This window comes from Petromyzon marinus, chromosome 34, assembly GCF_048934315.1.
Source record: "Petromyzon marinus isolate PM22_M1 ecotype Great Lakes invasive population chromosome 34, UKy_Petmar_22M1.pri1.0, whole genome shotgun sequence".
In the NCBI taxonomy this organism is placed as follows: domain Eukaryota; kingdom Metazoa; phylum Chordata; class Hyperoartia; order Petromyzontiformes; family Petromyzontidae; genus Petromyzon; species Petromyzon marinus.
The window spans coordinates 6,141,561-6,168,208 of record NC_133700.1 but is presented as its reverse complement, the minus strand read 5'-3'; the positions used below and the strand labels follow the sequence as shown (position 1 = coordinate 6,168,208).

The window sequence follows — 26,648 nt, the reverse complement described above, 5'->3', positions numbered from 1 at the left end:
GAGGGACGGTGGAGCCAGGGGGGAGGGACGGTGGAGCCAGGGGGGAGGGACGGTGGAGCCAGGGGGGAGGGACGGGGGAGCCAGGGGGGAGGGACGGGGGAGCCAGGGGGAGGGACGGGGGAGCCAGGGGGCGCGGCACAGGGTTAGCCAGGGGGAGGGCCAGGGGAGCCAGGGGGGAGGGACGGTGGAGCCAGGGGGGAGGGACGGGGGAGCCAGGGGGGAGGGACGGGGGAGCCAGGGGGAGGGACGGGGGAGCCAGGGGGCGCGGCACAGGGTTAGCCAGGGGGAGGGCCAGGGGAGCCAGGGGGCGGGACAAGAGAGCCAGGGGGCGGGACTCAGCGAGGAGAAGGGGAGGCGACAGAGAGACGTAAGGAGGGAGGCGACGGAGTGAGGGGGGAGACTGCGAGGGGCTTCGAGGTGGACAGAGCGACGCTCGCTCCGCACGCGTTGCTCTGTCTAGGAAAGCCTCTCTCTCTCCCCCCCCTACCCTCATCGCCTCCAGCATCAACAGCAGAGCTCCCTCCCCATTGTTGTCGCTCACCGGTCCACTGAAGGCTGTGGTTCGACTCCCGACGTCGCCGTGGAAGGATGCAAGGCTTCGAGAGCCCTGCCCAGGTGAGTCGAGGCGAACTCGTCGCGTTGCTGTGCAAAGGTTGACTTCTATGAAGCGTTTATGTACTGTGTACACAATACAGTGCAGGGGGCTACAAGTTGTGTTTTTATGTTACGTTATGGATTTAGTATCCTTGTTAGTGCTGTATGGCAAATCTAGTTGTGTGTTTGCCGTGTTTGGCAATGACTAAATGACCATAATCAGTCATCAATCCACTGCTGGCCTGTATGTATAGCACGCGTGTGTAAAATGTTGTACAGCACTTGGCATTTGTGTAGCATGTTAAATCTGTGCGTGGATTGTCTCTGTGTCATTGTGTTACCTGTGTGTGTACGTCGTTGCAACGCTTGCATCGATAACCAATACTCTACGGTATTGATACATTAACAATGTATATGCGTTACCTGTGTGTAAGTTATAACTCTACCGTATGTTACTTATGCGTGTGTAGGTCAAACGTGCATGCAATATACTCAATACAATGCAGGACCGTTATACATCACAGTAATGTTTGTGTTACATGTGTGTAAATTATACCGATTAAGTTGGATTGTAGCTATGTACAGTGAGGGAAAAAAGTATTTGATCCCCTGCTGATTTTGTACGTTTGCCCACTGACAAAGAAATGATCAGTCTATAATTTTAATGGTAGGTTTATTTGAACAGTGAGAGACAGAATGACAAGAAAATCCAGAAAAACGCATGTCAAAAATGTTATAAATTGATTTGCATTTTAAGGAGGGAAATAAGTATTTGACCCCCTCTCAATCAGAAAGATTTCTGGCTCCCAGGTGTCTTTTATACAGGTAACGAGCTGAGATTAGGAGCACACTCTTAAAGGGAGTGCTCCTAATCTCAGCTTGTTACCTGTATAAAAGACACCTGTCCACAGAAGCAATCAATCAGATTCCAAACTCTCCACCATGGCCAAGAGCAAAGAGCTCTCCAAGGATGTCAGGGACAAGATTGTAGACCTACACAAGGCTGGAATGGGCTACAAGACCATTGCCAAACAGCTTGGTGAGAAGGTGACAACAGTTGATGCGATTATTCGCATTTGGAAGAAACACAAAAGAACTGTCAATCTCCCTCGGCCTGGGGCTCCATGCAAGATCTCACCTCGTGGAGTTGCAATGATCATGAGAACGGTGAGGAATCAGCCCAGAACTACACGGGAGGATCTTGTCAATGATCTCAAGGCAGCTGGGACCATAGTCACCAAGAAAACAATTGGTAACACACTACGCCGTGAAGGACTGAAATCCTGCAGCGCCCGCAAGGTCCCCCTGCTCAAGAAAGCACATATACATGCCTGTCTGAAGTTTGCCAATAAACATCTGAATGATTAAGAGGACAATTGGGTGAAAGTGTTGTGGTCAGATGAGACCAAAATTGAGCTCTTTGGCACCAACTCAACTCGCCGTGTTTGGAGGAGGAGCAATGCTGCCTATGACCCCAAGAACACCATCCCCACCGTCAAACATGGAGGTGGAAACATGCTTTGGGGGTGTTTTTCTGCTAAGGGGACAGGACAACTTCACCGCATCAAAGGGACGATGGACGGGGCCATGTACCGTCAAATCTTGGGTGAGAACCTCCTTCCCTCAGCCAGGGCATTGAAAATGGGTCGTGGATGGGTATTCCAGCATGACAATGACCCAAAACACACGGCCAAGGCAACAAAGGAGTGGCTCAAGAAGAAGCACATTCAGGTCCTGGAGTGGCCTAGCCAGTCTCTAGACCTTAATCCCATAGAAAATCTGTGGAGGGAGCTGAAGGTTCGAGTTGCCAAACGTCAGCCTTGAAACCGTAATGACTTAGAGAAGATCTGGAAAGAGGAGTGGGACAAAATCCCTCCTAAGATGTGTGCAAACGTCTGACCTCTGTGATTGCCAACAAGGGTTTTGCCACCAAGTACCAAGTCATGTTTTGCAGAGGGGTCAAATACTTATTTCCCTCATTAAAATGCAAATCAATTTATAACATTTTTGACATGCGTTTTTCTGGATTTTTTTGTTATTCTGTCTCCTCAATGTTCAAATTAAAACCTACCATTAAAATTATAGACTGATAATTTATTTGTCAGTGGGCAAACGTACAAAATCAGCAGGGGATCAAATACTTTTTTCCATCACTAGATTACATATCTATAAATATATAGATGATATATCTATAGATCTTCTTTGGTTCTTTCTGTAAAGTCACGTAGAATGAGAATAAAATAATAAATTGATAAAATAAAATAACACAATAATATTCTCACGACGTTTCGGCCACAACACAAGCGGCCTTCATCAGGTGAAGGGGACGAGACTGTCTGGAGGACAGTCTCGTCCCCTTCACCTGATGAAGGCCGTGACTTTACCGAAAGAACCAAAGAAGATTAATCCTTGCAGTCACGAAAGCTTTAAATCGAAATATCTATAGATATATCGATTATATATACACACGCACACAGGCAACACAAATGTAACGCTATGGATGTCAATGGATTAATGAATACACAGCACTCACTTGTGTACAGGTGACAGGTACTGTATATACACTACTACATAGTGCGTACACAAAGACTCGCGTGTGTGTACTGTGTGTACACACTGTAGGTACTATATGTACTGTGTATACACACTGTATGTACTGTGTGTGCACACTGTATGTACTGTGTGTACACACTGCATGTACTGTGTGTACACACTGTATGTACTGTGTGTGTACACTGTAGGTACTGTGTACACACTGTAGGTGCTGTGTGGACACACTGTATGTACTGTGCGTACACACTGTGTACGGCGCGTACACACTGTAGGTACTGCGCGTACACACTGTAGGTACTGTGCGTACACTGTAGGTACTGTGCGTACACTGTAGGTACTGTGCGTACACACTGTAGGTACTGTGCGTACACACTGTAGGCACTGTATGTACTGTGTATACACACTGTAGGTACTGTATGTACTGTGCGTACACACTGTAGGTGCTGTGCGTACACACTGTAGGTACTGTGCGTACACACTGTAGGTACTGTGCGTACACACTGTAGGTGCTGTGCACGTACTGTGTGTATGCACTGTAGGTACTGTGCGTACACACTGTAGGTGCTGTGCGTACACACGGTAGGTACTGTGCGTACACACTGTAGGTGCTGTGTGTGTACGCTGTAGGTACTGTGCGTACACGCTGTAGGTACTGTGCGTACACACGGTAGGTACTGTGCGTACACACTGTAGGTGCTGTGTGTGCACGCTGTAGGTACTGTGCGTACACACTGTAGGTACTGTGCGTACACACGGTAGGTACTGTGCGTACACACGGTAGGTGCTGTGTACGTACTCTGTGTGTATGCACTGTAGGTGCTGTGTGTGCACGCTGTAGGTACTGTGTACGTACTCTGTGTGTATGCACTGTGTGCACACTGTGCAAGTGCTGTGTGTGTTCGTGCTGTGTATGTACACTACACAATAACTCCTCTAATCCGCGTTCAATAGGTCGAGGGAACAACATCGCGGATCCTATAATCAAGGGGGGGTGGGAATCGCGGATGATAATAGGATGAATTTACCGCGCAACTCCCTCTTATCCTCGAATAAAACCGCGACTCGTACATTATGGGTAAAATCGCGGATTGTCGCGGATAATAGGAAGAAGAAATAGCCGCGGGTGAGTTAATAGTATAGCACAACGGTTGTGTTGGAGAGCAAATCCACAACATTCACAAAGGCCTGATGATGTTAGTTGTAATTACTGGTGAAACGTCGTACGCGGATTGTAAATATTGTGAATTTACTATCCAACACACCGATATGCTGTACTAGTAACGAATTGTCAGGGTTCTGTTTACGTGACAAACCTTACCAATTGGCTGTCGGGTGGTGGCGGGTTTAACGACACATTTATATGTACGCGATCTAATCCCGAAAAAGCTCCTCTATTCTGGATGTTACCTATGTGTTGGCTATCCAATACATGTGTGTGTTATTGAACACTATCTTGCGTTACCTCTGTGTTTGTGTTTGGGGCACAGTTGTTTGTATAGCACATACAATAATGATGTCTTGGTGTGTGTGTGCGTGTGATCATTTGGAGTACACAACATTTCTAAACGTCAGTACTCTATAGACGCTGTTGTGTAGAGAACCCCCAATGTTGATTGTCTTGTGTTGTGTGTTTATTTTCTCTGTTTCTGCGTGGAATAGACAATAAGGTGCTGTGTACCTTGGCTCAAGGCGTGAACCCGCACCTGGGAGCGTATTGGCTGTGTCTCTGCATTACAATGCAGTCCTGTGTGTAGGCTGGACGCGTGTCCTTTTGTTACCTTGTGTGTTGGCCATAGAGAATTGACCATACTTGTTCAATAGGTGTTAGGGTGTTTGTTGCTACCCGTGTCTGCTGGCTTTACCGGTGTATGTTTATTGCGCCTGTGTGTTTTGACAATTTCTATTCAGTAGATGTTGCACGTACGAACGTTGAACTTCTTTCGGGCCGTACATAGCTGATGGTGCTAATCGGATGTGTGTACCGTATGTTACCCGTGCATTGGCTATACCTATGCAGAAGAGGTCTTCATGTTGGCTGTAAGGACAAAAAAATACCTGCGTTTGGCCAAGACAGATCAATAGAAGGGATTATGCCTCGTGGTCAAGTCTGGTGATGGAATGACTGCCAAAGGAGAGACCATGTCTGAGAGGACGACCACACAGGTGATGGAGGGATGAAAGAGAGACCGGTCTGTTAGAGATGGCATCACATTGGGAAAGTCTGCATTCCGCAATGGATAGATTATGGCTGGTGACATACCTGTCAAACCATTATCAGTTCCTACCTTATTACAGGCCAAGTCAGACCTTATTGGTCACCCCATGCCCTTATAAATCTCAACGTTCACCCCTACAAAGTCCCATCACAAGGGAGAAACATAGACAAATGGGCAATTTTTATTTGATTTTTTAAACTGCCTTGTGGACATGGAAACTCAATTTCCCTGTACAAGAATACAGGTAAACCGTATGGTTTTACAGGTATGTGATGATGACTAATATTGGTGTGTAACCTGATTGTGTTGGCTTTACCTGTTATGTATGTGCTTGTATTACAGCACCTGTAATAAGTATGTAGGTACAATACATACCGTAACTGTTATTACGATGCTGTATGTGTTATTATTTGAGCATGCAGGTTACATGTGTATAAGATTTACCTGTATATATGTGTTCATGTCACCTGTGTATTGGATCTATAACACCTACCTGTATTCAATATGTAATGTATTGCAATGTGTGAGTTACCTAACTGTGGTTTCTTTACCGGTATGCATTTATTTGTAATGTATTACCTCTGTTAGCCATTCCAATATTAATTCCGGTGTATATGTGTGTATGTATGTTACTTGCATGTTCTGGCTTTGCAAGTATGTGTCTGTATTACCTATGTGCTATCTGTATATCTTACATGTACAGTATGTGGAGTGAATTTCTTGTATTACCTGTGTATGTGGACTTCAAGTTTAATTTATTTAACAATACTGCAATAAGCATTGCAGTGTTTCGGTATATCAGCTCAAGGTACTTACATGAGTGTGTGCACTGACTGTCATCACTACAGACCAGCGGTTCCCAACCATTCTGGCTTGCCAAATCAGTCAAAAATCTGATGTTTGACAAAAATAAAATCGCATCTGCACCAGTTCCGCAGACCACGTCCCCCATAACCTCGCAAACACTGGAGTAATCTGTGGATTACACGTCGGGAACCACTGCCACTATACAGTAGAACCTCGGAGATCGAACGCACCACAACTCGAACAAATCGGTTTTCGAACCATATTTCCGAACATTTTTTTTTCCCCCGGAAACTGAACGAAATTTGGAGGTCGAATGGCAATCGCGACTTAAAAGAACCTGTAGGGCTGAGATGCGTGTGGCCAGCAGCGTGCATGACGCTTGCCCAGACAAATGTTTTACCACCTCCTCCTCGTCACCACCTTCCACTCAAGCCATCAACTCTCCTTACTACAGGTAAAGTGAAGTTCAGTGTTCATTTATTTCATTTATTCCATATATTTATTCACTTATTCCATTTATTTATTGTGTTTCTTGTTTTTTTTTGTATGATTTTATGCATGTAATTCCTGTAAACTTCGAGTAAAAATGCTTTATAATGAGAGATTTCTTGTGTCTGGAACCAATTAATGTCATTTACATTAATTCTTATCGGGAAAATTCATTCGGTGTTCGAACAAATCGGTGTTCGAATGGCCTTCTGGAACGAATTAAGTTCGGGGTACCACTGTACAATACAATTTGCATAGTACAGTGACAGTATTTTCTATGTACATTACGCCATTCTGTTTAACTTTGCAATCATCACCCCCCTACTGGCAGACAATTTCCCAGGTCACTCTTGTGCATGAGATTCATCCTGAGTTCTCACTAAAATTTTGACATCATCATCATTGTCAGTCGTATTTGAAATCCACTGCAGTAGTCTGACAACTGAATTCTCTGTATTGTCATATTTTATGTAATATCTCTCAAAGTGCATGTATATGTGTACTCAATTTGTCTATGCAGGATAGTGATCACATAGTACATGCATTGCACGATTACACTCATACTGGATGTGTAAGCTCTGTGTCCTCATCACATATAAATATAACTGAGTGTAGTGCATGTGTGTCGCACATTGTTCACCTACCCCAAAACGATGGTCTATATTAAACTGCATCGGACCTGTGGCAGATGTGGCTGAATCCTGCACTCATTAAGAATTTCCCGCAGTGTGATTGCAGTCACCACCAATCTCAAACCATGGACCACAAAGTAAAACCACACTGCCAGCTTCCATCATTCGCTGGCAGAACTTCAGATATTCACCAGGCCACTCATGAAGCCATCCGTTGGCTCGCTCGCCAATCTCGGGATAAACATAGCTCATCAACTCCCTGCGATATGAAAGGAGAAGCCTGCACCTCATTAAACATGTAAAATATTAACCTGCGCGGTTTACACGTCTCATCATTAAATATGCAGTGTGCGTTGCCTGCATGATGCGGCGTGTGTTAGTGTCAGTGTGCCTTCATCTCTAGCGAATCATAAAATCCCAGCGACTTCCATCTTGGGGCGAGTGGCCTCTCACCAACATCTGTCACTGAGACCTCGGGCTCATTTTTCATCGTTTGGCCAGATGCACAAGCGACTGTTTACCGCACTGCTTGTTGTGGCAAGTCGACCGTTGACGCGTTCACAGTTCCAGAGCGTATGCCGCTGTGTGGCGGTTATACCACCACAGAGACCCTCTTTGTTTGGTCAGGACCGCAGCTGCCCCCTTGCTGATGATGCCCAAGAGGTGTTAGCATGTGTTTGCGGTGGCCTCAATTAACTAAACACAGCGTAATTGGAAATTGTCATGTATTTGCAAGGGGCAGTTCCGCAAAATCTATTGTTGTACTTCTGCGTATATTCTCCCTGAATTCACCAACCCGCATTGACCAGCATGGTGAAGTGTGGTCAAATCACTCATATGACTCGCAGGGCATGGGGAGGTCTTATCCGGCAGTGGATGTATATATTGTATTTGTGGATATAGGCATATTAGACTTTTTTTGAGAATGTGAAATACTTTGCGATGACTTGTCACAAAATGTGGTATATATTGTTGATGATCTCGAGGGTTAGGCTGCCATTTCCTGAATGAAAATCAGGCCAATGCCTATGGCTCTACATGGAAAGGGGAGGCCTTCACTTAGCAATAGATTAACAAAGAGGATCAATTACTGGTGACTTAACTGTGAAAACAGTTCTTATAATAAGATAAAAATTTCTCCCATTTCTGGGTCACTCTTATGTCATACACATATTCAGATAATAATGTGCTATTATGTGGATAATAGGATAGAATTCTGCATGGATCAATTTGGTGACATCGGACCATGTAATAAGTATACATATATAAGAGGAGTTTCAATGTATATCTGTGTTGCACTTGACAGTGTGAAATTAGGTGCATATCTTCTAGGTCAACTTGGCCGAAAGCTACCATACACCTCTGGCCCCTATTTATTGTACAGCGGGTCTTGAGATATGGCTGTACTGTGTTGAGGGGCTTTATACATTCTAATTGCATATCGCTAACATCGGCACTCGAGAGACAAAGCCAGCTGGGGAGCGTGTGGTCTTCGCCACAAAACCCTCTGGTGCACGATCCCAGTCTTCATAGGCACTCACCAATAGCACTTACCCATAAATGGACTAGCTAGGCTGAAAATTGCCTTTTTGTGGGCTTAAATTCTGACATGTTTAAGTTAGCACACCGTATTTATATGGCTGATCTTTTGTGCTTCGAATTTGGCTTTTTTAGCGTAACCTTGTAACAACGTCTTGGTTAGAGGAATAATTAACGGGCTTGACAACGGGCAAGCCTCGAGGCGTCTTTGTCATGGAATACTTTGTTTCCATGAAACAAAGTTTGCAGTGCCAGGCTGACCTGACATGGTCAACAAATGACTCCTCGTCTCCATATGAACTACACAGCCCATTCCAATGTCTTCGTCTTTCCCTCCCCACTGTGACCTAGTAATTCAGCCAGTTAAGGCACATTTTTGCAGCCAGAAATCTAGGGGAGGTTGTGGTGGGCGGAAGGTGTTGAAATGTAATTAAATTTACGTTTTGTAAAAAAAAAAGTTTAAAGCTTCTTCCTAAAATAAAGTCCGATTTACTTAGGGGTGGTGGACCAGTTCACGGACTTATACCCTCCACCGACCAATTCAATGACGTGTTGCGATTCATAAGTTGTGATTCGATTGAAGGTTTCGTTAGGTGTTTTTATTTTAACACTGCAGGTGGGGCGGTGGAGTGGCTGCAGTGGTGATGTGAACACGTCAGGTACAATATAGGAAAAATAATTTGCACCCCTTTGTCTGTCCGCTGTTGGATGAGGGCCTCCCCAGCACCCTTCCAGCCAAAGGGGGTTGTATAAATACTACACGATGCTGACTTGTGTGGGTTAGTGCAGACGGGGAGCATAGACGTCGGAGCGTGGAGTACAGTACAACAGCGGATTTTACTACACTCCCCTTTGCTGCCCACCACATTGTCTGATGAAAACCTGATGGTGCAATGGTGGTCACCCATCCAGGCACTATACAGGCACAAACCTCTGCTTAGCTTCGGTGATCTGAAGAGATTTTGGTGCATTCCAAGAGGTTTTGGTCAGAGGTATAATTTGCACAAATAGAAAATAATGCGTTTTCTGTGAGTTAAGAATCAAGCTTAATAGGTGAATCTAATTGTTATAAAATTACGTTGGAAGTTACACTCTGCCAGTTCAGCAAATGTGAATACTGTTCGCATTGAGGCGGACTTAAACGTGGTCAATTGCAGTTATGTGAAAAATGCTTTATATCTTTAAAAAATATGCTGCCCTTTTTCATGTGATTTGGAAATTCACAGAAGTGGTCAGAGTAGCATGCTTTTGTCACTGACTAAGTTTACAGATGTGATAGAAAGTGCTTCACGACTCTTAAGCACATTCTTATCTCATGATGGGTTTTTTTCCTTTTTTTATTGCTCTGCAGTAATTTTGAAATTCATCTTTAAATGAAAGATTAAAATGCTTTCAGCATCATGTCACGAGGTGAAGACATTTTCACTCGTAACTCTGCCGTGATCAGTGTTACAGTGAGGGAAACAAGTATTTGATCCCCTGCTGATTTTTTTACGTTTGCCCACTGACAAAGAAATGATCAGTCTATAATTTTAATGGTATGTTTATATGAACAGTGAGAGACAGAATAACAACAAGAAAATCCAGAAAAACGCATGTCAAAAATGTTATAAATTGATTGGCATTTTAATGAGGGAAATAAGTATTTGACCCCCTCTCAATCAGAAAGATTTCTGGCTCTGAGGTGTCCTTTATACAGGTAACGAGCTGAGATTAGGAGCACACTCTTAAAGGGAGTGCTTCTAATCTCAGCTTGTTACCTGTATAAAAGACACCTGTCCACAGAAGCAATCAATCAATCAGATTCCAAACTCTCCACCATGGCCAAGACCAAAGAGCTCTCTAAGGATGTCAGGGACAAGATTGTAGACCTACAGAAGGCTGGAATGGGCTACAAGACCATTGCCAAACAGCTTGGTGAGAAGGTGACAACAGTTGGTGTGATTATTCGCAAATGGAAGAAACACAAAAGAACTGTCAATCTCCCTCGGCCTGGAGCTCCATGCAAGATCTCACCTCGTGGAGTTGCAATGATCATGAGAACGGTGAGGAACCAGCCCAGAACTACACGGGAGGATTTTGTCAATGATTTTAAGGCAGCTGGGACCATAGTCACCAAGAAAACAATTGGTAACACTACGCCGTGAAGGACTGAAATCCTGCAGCGCCTGCAAGGTCCCCCTGCTCAAAAAAGCCCATATACATGCCCGTCTGAAGTTTGCCAATGAACATCTGAATGATTCAGAGGACAACTGGGTGAAAGTGTTGTGGTCAGATGAGACCAAAATGGAGCTATTTGGCATCAACTCAACTCGCCGTGTTTGGAGGAGGAGGAATGCTGCCTATGACCCCAAGAACACCATCCCCACCGTCAAACATGGAAGTGGAAACATTATGCTTTGGGGGTGTTTTTCTTCACTGCATCAAAGGGACGATGGACGGGGCCATGTACCGTCAAATATTGGGTGAGAGCCTCCTTCCCTCAGCCAGGGCATTGAAAATGGGTCGTGGATGGGTATTCCAGGATGACAATGACCCAAAACACACGGCCAAGGCAACAAAGGAGTGGCTCAAGAAGAAGCACATTAAGGTCCTGGAGTGGCCTAGCCAGTCTCCAGACCTTAATCCCATAGAAAATCTGTGGAGGGAGCTGAAGGTTCGAGTTGCCAAACGTCAGCCTCGAAATCTCAATGACTTGGAGAAGATCTGCAAAGAGGAGTGGGACAAAATCCCTCCTGAGATGTGTGCAAACCTGGTGGCCAACTACAAGAAACGTCTGACCTCTGATTGCCAACAAGGGTTTTGCCACCAAGTACTAAGTCATGTTTTACAGAGGGGTCGAATACTTATTTACCTCATTAAAATGCAAATCAATTCATAACATTTTTGACATGCGTTTTTCTGGATTTTTTTTGTTGTTATTCTGTTTCTCACTGTTCAAATAAACCTACCATTAAAATTATAGACTGATCATTTCTTTGTAAGTGGACAAACGTACAAAATCAGCAGGGGATCAAATACTTTTTTCCCTCACTGTATTACCACCATGTGTCAGAGGTCTTGGATGGTGATATTACACACCTATTTTTAAATTCACTTTTTCGATATCCCAACTAGAGTAAAACCTATTTAATACCCTACAAAAATGTATTTGTCACGTGTAAAAACAACCGATTGTTTTAGTTGCCAAATCTTGACAGGGTCAAATTAACTATTTTTTTACACGACATTTCCTTCTTGCAATTTAGTGATGACTGGGTTAAAACCGTCAGCTCCACTCCACTTGAGAACCTGGTTTAATTTCAGCAGTGTCAGCGCTCGGTGTCTTTGATCTCTGAGCCACTCAGTCATCTCCATTGGCTCTCTTCCTCTTTTTAAAGAATTGGAGGCTTTCCTGAACCGCTTCCGCCACAGTGGCTGCTGCTGTTGATGACGTTAACCTTTGGGCAGGTGGAATTACAGTTGATGCTATCTGTAATTTGGAATGTTCTCCATGGGTTTGTTTGCTGGCCTGTGCAAGGAATGGAGTGTACCTGCAGAAAACCCCACAAACTCTGGCACCTTTAAAAATACAGCCTACCAGGAACCTACTTGCTGTACTGCCCATCCTCCCACCTCTAGAGGCATCACTGCTTCTTTGCTTAGTAGCTGGTGTCACACAAGACATCATCATCATGATTTCACCACCAGCTAAAAACCGGTGATTGGGAGTGGTAATTTCTATATGATCAACCAACCGTGAGTCGTTGGATTCACATCAGGGTTGGCCTGTGCCGAGCTGATACCAGTTCACACGGAGGCCAGCCACGTGAGTAGCACTTCGAAACGGCCCTCAAATGGCATTTATCCACCGCTGCGTGCATAAACATGTGGGCTTGTTATATTCAGCCAGCCCTGAGTAAGGAAAAAGGTTCCCCAACCCTGATTTAGACAAAGGTGTTGGTTGGTCTCCGCTTCGCAGGCTGAAAATATACGTGACTCTCGCGGGAATCGAACCTACGACCTTGGCGTTAATAGCACCGCACTCCCAACCGACCGAGCTTAAATGTGTGCAACTGTTCTTTGACCCCCGCCACCTCCGATTACATCCCTGCTCCCTCCTCCCCTGTGCCCTGGGTGTGACAGGTGTTTCAGCAGGAGGACTGCATTTGTGATGGACAGCGTGGGGGGGGAGGAGATCCTGGCAGGAGGGGTAGCGAGTAGGCGGCGGAGATGGGAGAGAGTTGGCAGGGTGGCGTCAAAGGGGTCGCATATTTGCAGCTACCTTACACCCCTCACCTGCTGTGTGATTTGGCAGAACACAACCCCTGAGACCCGGGCAATACTATTCCCCTGCCGTCTGTTTTTTCATAGAGGTGGGGGCGTGGGGGTGAGAAAGAGCGAAGGTTGATGCATTGCAAGCTTCACGAGAGAGCACGAGGCCATTTGACGTAGCGGTGTTTTTAGTGTTGTCACCGCGTGTCGTTCCGTGCGATGTGCGACGTTTCGCTCGGCTCCATGCGAGCGAAACGTCCGGCAATCACGCCGATCGACATAATCAAGAGCGGCTGCTGCATGGGTTAATTTATTTTCACAGCTGGGCCCCGTTTCAGCTCTTTTCCGATGCGTTTTTTGAGTCGTGCCGCACTTACTTGGGCGGCACGGTGCTGGATGTTTTGCTTCCAACTCGTGGCGCATCATCAGCCTGTGGGCTTTTGGGAGCCATTGTTTTCCAGCAGCTTTTAAGTTAAACAGCAATCTTTTTGTTCAAAAATTGTGCAATTTCAATGCACAAGCAGAACTAGGTTGTATAGCACGAGGGATCCTTTCTGGATAAAGTTTGAAAGTGTTCCTTAATGGCATGAGTGAAATTTTCAACATTATATACACACATAACGTTGCAAATTTCACCTTTTCATACGAAAGAAGAGGGCTGGGAGGGGTGACATCTTTGTAAGTGAATACCAGGATTATAATTTTTATTACTACACTTGTTTTCCCAGAAAGGCCCTCATGACAATTTTATTAATGAGGGTCCTGTCAAGTTTTTTGCTGTAGAGGTTAACAAGTACGATGCATTTTCCAATTGAGTAATTTTCAGATGGATTTTTTGGCAAATTTAGACCACGATGCTGGCTCACGATGGCCTACTCTTTCGAATATTGTCACAGAATCTTTAACGTCCACCATGAAGCAGACACCCGCAGTATTAAGGGCTCCACAGTGGCGAGATTTTAACTACCTTGCCTCGTTTACAGGAGGTTGTGGGTTTGATCGCGACCCTGACACCTGCTGTATATTTGGAGTTTGCATGTTTTCCCCGAAGTTGCGTGGATTTTTCTCCGGGTCCTCTGTTTTTTTTCTCCACATTTAGAATCAACATGCGTTTAGAGTAGTTGGATGCTATATATTTGCACATGATAAGCCACTTCTTTGAGCTATCATTGGTGGCCAGGCCGCTTCTGAAAAATGAAAATAGTTTATAGTTTAGTTGTATGCATCCCTTTTAACTGCCCAACACACGGCGCTCCCATCCAATGCTTTAGTCTTGATGGAATGGCATGTGATTATCATCTGGTTAAGGCTCAGAGCTCAGCATCATGAAAACCTAAGAGCTGAGCTGAGCCAGGTGAAAACACCCCTGAAAAGATAGTGAAACTCTCTATCGGAGCCCCTATGAATAATTAATCCTATTATAAACGCATATTCGCATATGAGTTGCGCATTAATGGTCTCCCGGAAAGACTAAAGTCCTCCTATTATCTGGAGCTTCTGCATGGATAACAGAGTGACTTGGAAAGTAGCCACAAATTCAACATTCTCCCCGCTTATCGACAAATAAAGAGTCCCCGGGACGTGATATTTTATACACGTTGGATGTATCCTTTTGTCTAAGATGTCCTGAATATATGAGGAGTGGACCTGAAAGTGGCGTAAAATGAATCTCACTTTGTGTTTATGTGCACTGTATCTCATGGATAAAATAATAGATATACAACAGTAATTTTCAGGGATAAATGACGATTGTAGCAGCATATGCCACTTCTAATCGTATAGGAGGAATTTCACTCGTCCTTCCCCCGCACCTCTAATGAGCACGGTTGACTACGTATGGTGCGAAAGAAGTTTAAACAAACATACATTTAACTAAAATTTTGATTTAAAGCTTTCGTGACTGCAGGGATTCATATTCTTCTTGGTTCTTTCGGTAAAAGTCACGTAGAAGGGAAACAATAAAAAAATATAAAACAAAAAGATTTTAAATATTTTATTGTTTCCCTCTTACGTGACTTTACCGAAAGAACCAAGAATATACATTTCACTGTTATTGTTCCAATGTTGGATGGAATCTTGTGCAGTTGTTGATGACGAAGATAAGGCTATCAATTATTCTACGCTTGAAACTATACGCTTTAATTTAGAATGAGTGGAACCTTGGGATTTGAATCTGGGATCATAGCAGTTTTGGCTCGGTGCTCTGACAAGGCTGTTAGTATCATCCCCCCTGACTCACATTATTGCCTGAGGGTTAGCGAGCCAGACCAAAGCCGCTTTAAGATGTTAAGAGATTCATTGGTAATACTGCAGGCTCAGTGATTTAGAGAAAAGCACTGTCAGAATGTTTAAGGTTCAGCGTTAATGTTTGAGGCTCATTTTAAGCCAGAATAATACAAGCGGGAAGCTTATGATTCATTGTTCACGTCTGAGTCTCCAGACTATAAAGGGCTCTGTGGCTGCATGTGGTTCAATTTTAATTGCTGATGCTTGGTGAATATAATAACAAAGCATTTAAGATTTTAAAGAAATCATGAATACATTTCTAACTTCAATAGGCATAGAAACACCATGCTTATCGTTCTGATGTGCATTGATTTTTTTATAACCACATGTGCAGTAGTGGATTAATCATGGCTAATGTTCGTGAAATTCCTCTGACTTTACTGTGCAAAAAAACCCCTCTATTGTCTGCAGATTGCTTCCTATTTGTACCTATATCCAGATAAATGGAGTGATGCAGAAGTAGCTACAAATGAATCCTATTGTCTGCGTGTGTCATGGATAACCACGCGGGTTCGAATATTATTTTTTTTCACGGACGGGCGTATATGCTGGGATTTGTCAATAGCGTCTCCCATATCGAGGTGCATTAGAGACTTTTCACTCCACTACGGTTTATGACATAGACCTTAATACCCCAGTAGTTTAGACATAAATTAACCTGGAGTGGCAGTGTGAAATGCAGGAGTTTCAAATGTCTTGGCTATTTCGGTCTCCAATAAATCACAGTAAACTAGATTGCTCAGCAAATTGTGGGGTGTGGGAGTGTGTGTGTGTGTGATATCAGATAGGGTATTCATGCGTATGTTAGGGGTGTGGCGCGTTAGCACATCGAGCTGCCATTCCAGCTATCCAGATTCGTTTTCCAGCCGAGCACAGACTCCACCACCCCCCCTCCCCCCGTGTCAACCCGGTGTGAACCGCCACTAGGTTGACTTAGCTTTAACAAAAAATAAAACAAAAGCAACTACACTTCTACTATTTTTATTCTACCAGATAAGGTCCACTGAGCTATATAGCTCCTTTTACAGAAGCGACCTGGCCACAAATGATCACTCATCGAAGTCGATTTTTCACGTTGAAATGTACAGCAGGCTAATACTCTGAATGTATATTCATTTTAAATGTTGGATGGGTAAACGGGAGGACCCGTAGAAAAATCCACGCTACCACAAGGAGAGAAACATGGAAACTCCAAATATACAGGCTTCAATGTCGGGATCGAACCTGTATGCCAGGCGAGGTAGTTAACATCTCGCCACCGTGGCACCTTCTACTACATTACTTGGCAATGCACACAAGTGGCAGGAAATATTTTTTATAAGTTATGGAAGACAGAATACGGGTGGATAGGCGCTGTGGGAAAGGGGTCTAGAAGAGATAGGATTGAGGCCGAGTGAAGCAGCGATAGTGGCTAAAGAAAGAAATCCATGGCGGGTATTCATTCGGCCCCATCGTCGCTAATGAGCCGATGGAAGGGACTGATTGTGATGATGGTGGCTACTACTGCTGCTGCTGCAAGGAACATAAAGCTCACTCCTGCATACACGGGGCGTGAGATCTGCATATAAAGAGGCTTGAGCTTTCTGTATATAATGGGCTTTGAGGATTCTAAGGCAGAAAGAGGTTATTGGGGTTTGTGAATAAAGGGCTGGGGATGTTCTGTAAATAAGAGGTGGTTGAGGAGGAGTTCTGTTCAATAAGTTGCTTCAGTTGCTCCCTATGTACAGATACAGGTAATACATTTTCGAACGACCATATCCCAAACCTGCCTTTTTCAGCTCGAGAGGGGAGTTCTCTTATGCCAGAACATTTCCTCAACAGTGTTCAATTCCGTTTTGGCAGTTTCTTTTTTAAAAAAATGGCCTTGGCTTTGTGCCCTAATTAAGGTCACAGTGGCCCATGGAGAGTGGCGGTGGCGTGCGTGTTGGAGGAGGTTCGCTTTAGGAGATCTCGAAATGGTCACGGCTGGGCCTTTGTTCCCTGGCTAAATCTCCCCCCCCACCACCACCGCTTCCCCTACCCCCTTTTTTCTCCCAGCCACCCAAATGCAGCCTCCGCTCATGCTGCACCCCACCACAACCATCTGCTTCCCATTGCCATATGCCTTGCCTTCTTTTTCAGCTTCTCCTGCAGGAGGACACTCCGGCCGTCCCCCCAGTCGTGTTGATGTTTATATATTTGTTTGCCCGCGTCTCCATGGACCCCCCCTGTACCACAAGGCCTCCGACCGTTATAAATTTAAATTTCGATTTAAAGCTTTCGTGACTGCAGGGATTCATCTTCTTGGCTCTTTCGGTAAAGTCACGTAGAATGGAAATAATAAAATAATATAATAGAAATAAAACGTGTCGTCCCGACAGTTCTGTTCCTTCACCTGAAGAAGGCTACTTGTGTTGTGGCCGAAACGTCGTGATAATTTTATTTTATTATGTTTTATTTTTATTATTCTTTTATTTCCATTCTACGTGACTTTACCGATAGAGCCAAGAAGGCTTTATAAATTTGGTTACAGAGAGCCGGCTTCGTGATGTCAAGTCGTGCCTCGCGGGAAATACATTTTCACCCAGCGCTAATAGCTTTTAATAAGAAAATAGCTTTTTTAGAATTCACCTAATGCAGCACTCATTTAAATAAAAAAGTGTGGGGGGGGAGGGGGAAACAAGCTGGCGGTCGAGGACGCTTGATCATGCCCCGAGCTTTGTGATCGCACGGCATGAGTGGGCCACATGCGAGCAAATGAGATTTGTTGTCGTATACTAAGTATTGTAACACCATTCACGGCCGCTGTGTTTTAGCCGTGCGTTCCCCCAAGAACTCTTACGTAATAATGCTTCTAACAATTATGGCTTGTGCCGCGGCGTAATGCGTACCACACTGGACTTGTGAAATCACTGGTCGCCGGTTCGATTTCATCTTGGGCGCGGCGGTCGAAACAACGGTGCCAGTTTCTTCAATACCCGCCCCCATGCCTCTGTCCACCGAGCAGTATAAATGGGTAATCCACAGTTGATCGGCAGTTCGTTCGTGGTAGGGTAAAGTGTGGGTACGCCCACCTCAACCAAGGATGTCTGGTCAACGTGGACGAGTAAACCAAATACCCAATCGGGTTCCATCTGGTGGAGGCACTTGTGCCAGCAAGCAATTGCAGGCTGCACCTTGAACTGTAACAATTATTCATTGCAGTTTGTCAGTCCGCTGCTGGATGAAAGCTCGTCGATGTCATCTCAATCAAAGGGGGTTGTTTGATCATACTTCTCCACACCGTGAGTCTGTAACAATTATTCATTGCAGTTTGTCAATCCCCTGCTGGATGAAAGCTAGTCAATGTCATCTCAATCAAAGAGGGGTTGTTTGATCATATTTCACCACACCGTGAGTGCACGTTTTGGGGAGGCGCATAACCTCGGGAAGATTTCGGACATAAACTCGCCGCCGATGTTAGCCGTGGCCAGGAATGGAACTCAGGTTTCTGGGTTCAGTGTGCGCAAACAACTGCGCCTCTGCTCTGCCATAACAAACGCGCATGTGCTAAGTAAAACTAAATCATGGTTAAGATTTTTAGGGTTCATATTTAAGTCAAGACTTGGAGCCAAGATATTGTGCCTTGGCGTGGTCACTGAGCCAGCCTGTTTCCACGAGACCAGGCCAACATAAGGAGGTCATTGCTTGAGCGGAGTGTTTGGCAAAGCAAGTCCAGTCACATTTAATACATCTACATTTTACAAATCTACTGGTGACTGTAGCCCGATCGGATGTAGAGGCACTCTTCTTTAATCCAGCACCTTGGAAGCAGGGTCGGCGGATTGTATGATACTTTGATGAGACACCGAACTCTGGTGCAGGGAGGTGCCTATGGGAGGGGGAGGGGGGGCAGTACAGCAAGATGGTTTCCGACCTAACCGATAATCTTCTCGTGTGAGTGCATTTTCTCCAGGTGCTCCACTTCCCTCCCATGTGAACACTTTCGGTAGGGGTGCAGCTATGCATCGATCCATCGATCAACAAGATAAATTGGCGGACAATACATCCCCTTTGTATATCCGTCTCTCCACGTAAAGAAAAATCGAAGTACTTCTTGTACAACCCATCGGCCCAACGGCCTTCTGGAAGTGCAAACTTCCAGCAGCATTGATTCGGTAGAAGCTAACTCTGAACTGGTTTCGACATACTTTGTCTCATCAGTAGTCATGCTTCCTCAAGTTAATGCTGATGAGCTACCAGATGTTTTAGGCAAGGACCCTCTCTTTTTTTTAACATGGGTCCATTGATCGATATCGATTCTCGAGAATGGTATCACGCGTGTAAGTAACAATGTTCAGTGTTTGCAAATGGTGATGTTACATTTGGGTTAATGGAGTGAACAATATTATGCAAACGTGACAGGGAAAAACTAAAACTAGAAACAATATAAATGGGATGTTAAAAACGAGACACTTCATTTTCATCGAATTGGAGCCCTGGATCGTGACATTTAATTGATGACCAGATGACGAACGCTTGTGTTGCGCCCGAAACGTCGTGATTTATTTTATTTTATACCTTTGTGACTTTACCGAAATAACCAAAGAGTATTTCATTTAATTGTTGGGGGGAGGGGCGATGCGGGGGGGTGGCTGAATTGTTACTCTGCTGACATTCACTTCAGAATATGCCAACCATACTCTGCTGACATTCAGTTCAGAATATGCCAACCATACTCTGCTAAAATTCAGTAAGGAATATGCCAACCATTGTAAGTAGGACTCTCCTGAAACAAGAAGGACCTTGAGGCTATGCTCCTGAGTAAATAGAGAAACATTTCAGGATGAATATGCACCACGCGCACATATAAATCAGTACTAATTACAACCCACTTCTCCCTTGTGAAGGAGGCCTGTTGTCTGGATGGACTCTCGCATTGTTAAGTAAAGGACTTGATTGATTTATTGGCCGCAGAACTCGCCCGATTTCGCCCAACCCCCCCCTCTATAAAATATGCCGCAGGGCTAAGCACTCTTAATGGATGCGCAGGCGGCTGTGATTAATTACAGCCTCACTTGACGGTGCATGCATCACGCTGTAACTGCGCTGCAGGACTGTGCGTTTCGATTTGAGTTTTAACTCACGGAGGCACAGAGCTCTTTCTGAAATGAAATGCCCCTTTTAGTCTGAGAGCGAGAGAGAGAGTGCGTGTCGAGCTGTCAGGTGTGGAAAATAGAGAACATAGTAGTTTCTCAGCCTGAGCCGCAAGCGCTAACGTGGTTCTCACGGATGTCAGCTCGTCTGGCTTAGAGGCTGCATACGTGCAAAGACAAAGACACCCCGTATAGGCTTAACTTTTGGGGCAAGTGCTGTTCGCAAGCACCTACGAAGCCCGGCATAGCACACGAGAGGTGGTGGGTGACCCATCACCGCACCCGACCGCCTTTGTCTCCCTAGTGGCGATGTTTGCACACCGCACCAGGTACTCATGTGAGGCAGAGTCGACCTAGGGGAGACCCAGAACCAGTTAAAATAATCTTCACCGGTGTTGGCCGAGAGCGGCAATCGAACCCGGGTGACCGGGTTCATAGCGCAGCGCGCTAACCACTCCGCTACCGCTCCCCACTCCCCCAGTGACACCCACGGAAAGGCAAAGATCCCCGTATAGCCTCTGTAGACTGGTGGTGAAAGAGCTGTTGGTGAGCACGGATTTAGGCTGGAACGGTGCACGAGGGAGGGCCTATCGCCACGCCCAGCCGCCGTTGTCGCCTTTGTGCCGATGATTACAGACCGCACAAGGTGCCATCCGAATCGGTTCTGGAAGGTCCAGAACAGGTTCGGATGGCACTCGCCACTCGCGTTCGTCTTGGCCGCCAATCGAACTCGGGCTTGGGATTGTAACGCGGTGAGTGTAAGCCGCCACCACGTGCCGCTACCCATGGATGCGCGCGTTCATACGTGCACCCACAGATACTTTCGCACACACTCACGCACACGTGTTGCTGTCGACCAGATGTGCCCAACGGAAGTTTCACAGACCGACTCCAAGCCATGGTTTCAATCTGCAGAGGAAAGAGAAAATAAGAGACGCAAAAAAAACCCAACCCACACAAATAAATAAATAAGGGACGAAACGCACACAAATTCGGAGGAAACACCGTTATGCTGATGCTGAAAAACGGAATCTCGTCTCCAAATGTTTTCCACGTGTGCCGGCCGGCCGGCCGGCATGGAGGCCAGCGTTACTATGGGACGCATTAAGGGGCAGGGGGTTGGCGGGGTCTATGTGGTGGTGATGGCTGGGTGGTGGGGGGTGTGCAGCAGCAGCAGTAGAGGCACTGGGGTGTGGCGGACTGTGTGGGATGGCTTGGGGTGGGGGGCTGGTTGCTGGAGGGGGGTAGGTCTGTGGGAAGGGAGCAGTAGTTGCTAGAGGAAGGAAAGACTTTGAGGTGGTTAAGGGGTCAGAGCGGGAGGTCAGGGAATTGACGACAGGCCTGCGGGAAAGAGGGGGGGGGGGGCGGTGGTAGTTTAGTGAGGCCTGCAGCTAATGTTACAATGGACTGGGTGCGTGGGATCTGTGTGTGTGTGCGATAGAATGTGTGCGCGTAGGGAACGATAGCGCAGTGGTTTGTGCACCGCTACCTACGGGCGACCAGCGTTCCTTTCCACAGTGGTGAATATTTTGACTGGCGCTGGGCTTCCCCAAAAATCGACTCCATAGCTGAGCACCTGGTGCGGTGTGTAAACATCAGCACTCGGGCAACAAAGACGGCTGGGCATGGTGCTGGCCTACCCACCTTCCGTGTGCCGTAGCACCTTTAATAGGTGCTCGCTAACAGCACTTGCCCTAACAGTCTGCTGAGGCTATACGTGGCAGGGAATATTTGTGTCATTGTGTGTGCGTGTCATGCATACAAGTGAAATGTACACACATGCACACAAGCGGATGTGTGTATTTGGCATGAATCTCCAGGTTAGATTGCTGACAGTGATGCATACCAGCAGTGGCACTGGATATGTGAACCCAACTTGCGAATCCCCTAGGTCAACTCGGCTTAAAATGATTTACCTGGTCAACATCTCGTTTATGCACGTGTGGTTTGTGTGGGGTGGACGCTTTGGTTTCTAACCGCTGCAAAAATACCCGGCCGAAGAATTGGCCAAGCGTATCCCAAAGCGGCGAGCCTCCTTATCAATGAACGAAGGTGAGGCTTTCATACAAAACATTGACGGCCGAGTCGATGGTGTAATGTTTCTGGATGAGGTTTTAGAATGATTTTAATCTCATTGGAAATGATCCCTTGTGTTCGTGCACTGCACTGGTTTACGCCATGGCCGCTGTAAACCCCAGCAACCTGAGAAGAAGTTCCCAACCACGGCTAACATCAGTGGCGGAGTGGGTTTCTACACCGATCCTGGATCGTTCCCCCTCCTCCCTCTTCACCAACCCCTGTACTGAACGAGCATTGGGGGAAGTATGGTCAAACAACCGACATGACTGCTGTGGGTTGAGGAGGCCTTCATCTAGCGGTGGATTGACAAAGGGCTGAACATTGTCCCGTACATGCGCAGTGAACCTCCTGGTTTGCGCTTCAACTCGATCCATGCAAAGAAGAGTGGATAAATGCAGATTACAGCGTGAATTTTCTGCTGTTTCTGGGATGCTCTTATGCATGCTTGAGCACGGATAATTTGGGTGAATTACATACCTCTGAGAGACCACTTCTGGGTCGGTTCTGGTTAGATCCAACCGTACAAGGATGAATTTGTCATGACTTTCGGTTTTACCCCTATTTTCTGTCCAAAAACGCATATAATAGGAAGAATGGATACACAGAAAATCGGGCGGTCCATAGCCCCAATATGGGGCACGGTTAACAGGAAGAGTAGGCAAGATGGCAATGCAGTTCAGTGAAGTTTCATTGTGCCGCGTTCATCTTCACGTTACTGCATTGCCAACGCTGGAACCAAATTTGTCGTGGCCGAAGTGATGTCCCCGGTTGACCTCGGCGAAAAATAAATTCAAACGGGAACAAACTCGACCCTTCCGCCTGAAAAACGGTTGCATGCGGCTCAACGCAACCGCCGCCCCACGGCGGTGCGTGAAGGTTTCTCAGTGAAACAAAACGTCTCTTCTTTGGGTTAACACGATGAGTGGTGTGGCGTCCAAAACGCCGCGTAAAAAAATATATTTTTTTTTTCAATAATGAAAAAGGGAAAACAAGTGGGGAACTGCCCAGGGTAAACAAGCTGCAACCCTCTCTCCCTGGTTAGGTCTTTCCAATTAAGTGAGAGCACACACACACACACCAAAAACACATTGAAATAATTAAGAAAATGGCAGGGGGGGGGAAATACCCCACATTATTTTGGTATTTTTAAAAAACTGACACTGCTTATTAGTACATTCATGCCGTAGCTTTGGGAACGTTGGCTGAAAAACATCGTTATTTATGGAGGACTGATAATGTTGATAAGGAGAGTTTGAAAGTGTGTTTTTTTTTTACTCCACACAATAGTGGCGGGTGAGCCACATGTGAATTACCGATAGCCACTCTGTCTCCTCGCGCTAATTTTCAAGCCTCCGATCGTGACAAAGAAAAGCGGCTCGCAGCTCTTCTACGGGATGGGCTTTGGCCGACAGTCTCTCCCCAGCAAAGGTTTCTGGGAAAGGTCAAGGGGTCCTGACTGCAATTTGACCCCGGGGCACAAGACCACAGGCAGAGAGGCGTGACTTCAGTCTCAAGCAGCCAGGCAAGGTCACGCGACTCTCGGCACAGATTCTCACAGTCACCGTTTGCCTGCCCCATTTTTCGAATGGGAGCCGAGACGCAGACGGAAGTTTTCATCAACGCGATGTTAATTAAAAGCGTGCGAGACTCCCACTCGAATTACGGCACGTGTATAAATACCGTATGCTAAATCTGTAATGATCCATCGATTATAATCAATTATTTTTCATGCGCACGGTACATTCATTGACTCGTGCGTGTGAGAGCAAGTTAATATTTTATTTAATCGCGGGATTTTATTTTTCGAAGCAATTCACATGGGCAACATTAAACACACTGCCTGAAAAGCGTCCTTAATTACAGAGCCTATTGTTGGAATTTCACAGATTTGGCCCTTTTAATAAACACAAGAGTGGTGGGGGACGGGGGGGGAGAGTATAGAGCTGTGGCATGTTGGCTCACAGGGATCTCATGCCATTAGCAAGGTGTGTGTGTGTGTGTCCGAGGCTCACTTGAGTGGATTACTTGGAATTTACTCAATTGTATCAGACTCAAGAGGTGTGGTGATCTGAGTTGACCCCTGAGCAGGATTGTAACTCACCACCATCCAATTGTGAGTGAGGCACCCAAAGTTTTGCTGTCACCTGACCACTTCACACCCTTATTTGTATGTTACGTCTGGGAGATACGGAAGACTGCATGCTGGATGCTTGCACGTCCCATGATATAGCCACGCAATACCTATTCATATCATGTTGCCACCGGTACTAAAAATGCAGGGCCGTCATCTGTTGATAATTATTGATCCAACTTCTGAGTCGTGGTTGGTTTAAACTCACAGCTCAGTCGAGGTAGCAAGCCTGGGACATGGATCAAACCCACCCTAAATCTCCGCCACACAGCAGTTGAATTTGCACATAGACCTCCGCTTGCCAGATCGCCTTGGACTTGACACAACAGACATCTGCGTGTGTGTGTTGTGGGTACGGTGGAATTGTTCCGCCGATTTGACACCGTGTCGGTTTGCGTGCCGCCACCCCTACCTAACCCCCCCCCTCCCCCTTACCGCACGTGACTGCGGTGCTGCCCGGCTAACAGCCGTGCAGCAGAGCTGAGGACGGCCTTTCGACGTTCGAGACCGCGCACGAAGCGATCGAGCTCGATGACGTGACAAGTCGGGTGCTGGTTATATTAATCTGGTGCCATAATTGGTGTCTGCACCCTTCTCATGAGCACGAGGCTCCCACGAAAACGCCACCGCTCCTCTCGGGCCACGTCTCCCGTCGCATGAATCGGATGTCGACCTTTGATCGCAAGCGTGAGGAGGAGGAGGAGCGAAGAAGCCGGTTTAAACAGGGGTGCGCTTGGCAATGTCGCAAAATCGCCGCCCCGGTTATAAATACACGGCGGCCGCTGTGTTTGTTTTCATCGGGAGGCTTGCTGCAGGGAACAAAAGGAGCCACTGAAGGACACTCCAGATGAAAACGGGCGTGCCTGCCCATCCCCGCTGCGACTTGTTGTCGGGAATGTCCCTCCTGCCCTCCTCCCCCTACAGTTTCTGCCCCCCCACCACCGTCCCCACCGCCCCCATCACATCAGTCCGAGCCTCAGTTTCTGGTCTGCAAGGTTTAGTCGCCAGGCTTGTGCCGTATAAGTTGTGGGGCATTTTGCTTGGTATGATAACCTTTTAATGCAATACAACAAAAAATACAGAGGGCGTACGTGTGATAAAGCTTTGAATTGTATGGACTTGAGTGCTGCTCGCGAGCACCTATGAAGGCCAGCATGGCACACAAGTTGGTGGGTGACTAGCACAGCACCCGGCCGTCTTTGTCTCCCTAGTGCCAATGTTTATATACCGCACCAGGTACACATGAGGCTGAGTCGACCTTGGGGGGAGGCCCAGGACCGGTTCAGATAATTGTCACTGGTGTTGGCCATGAGTGGGAATCGAACTCTTGTTGCCGGGTTCATTGCGCATCACGCTAACCGCTGCGCCACCGCTCCCTGCTGCAGTCCCAACACGCGCACGGGCACGGGGCTTGTAAATCCGACCTGCACGCTCCGCGATGTTTTTTTATCCAGGGAGGCGGCAGGTAACGCAGACGCAAACGCCTTGTTCTGCTCACGGGGCGCGGAAGTGAGCTGGCTTTAATAGAGGAAAAACAGGAAATGGGCTTCAGTCACGCCGCGGCGTTTTTAATCTTTACCAGATGGAGGGGGCCCGGCGCCTGCACCCCCATTTACCCGAGTCGTCACCCGCTGGCACGTAGCGGTGATCTCAGCCTCTCTCGTTAACACGTGCGTGCCTTATTTTGTTGGCGTGCCGCCGGCCAGGGTAGCCTGGCGGTCAGCACACTCGCTCTAAAACTATAAGCTAAACAATTTTTCTTATTTTACCGGTTAAGGCCCACTCAGTCATGTAGCTCTTTTCCAGAAACGACCTGGCCATAACAAATGATAGCAAAATGAATTGGCTTATCATGTGGAAATTTATAGCAGCCAAATGCTCTTAAACGCATTTTTCTAAATGTGGAGGGCAATACCGAGAGTACCCAAAGAAAAAGCCACACAACCACGGGGAG

General features: G+C 46.3%; 1 protein-coding gene across 1 annotated transcript in view; it reads left to right on the top strand.

The window, feature by feature from the left end:
• Positions 1-348: 348 nt before the first annotated feature.
• Positions 349-26,648, top strand: part of LOC116948628 (transmembrane protein 198-like) — a 43,449-nt gene continuing 17,149 nt past the window's right edge. Inside the window, exon 1 of the mRNA XM_076071663.1 lies at positions 349-615. The gene's annotated coding sequence lies outside the window, so the exon portion shown is untranslated. The remainder of the gene's footprint in view (positions 616-26,648) is intronic.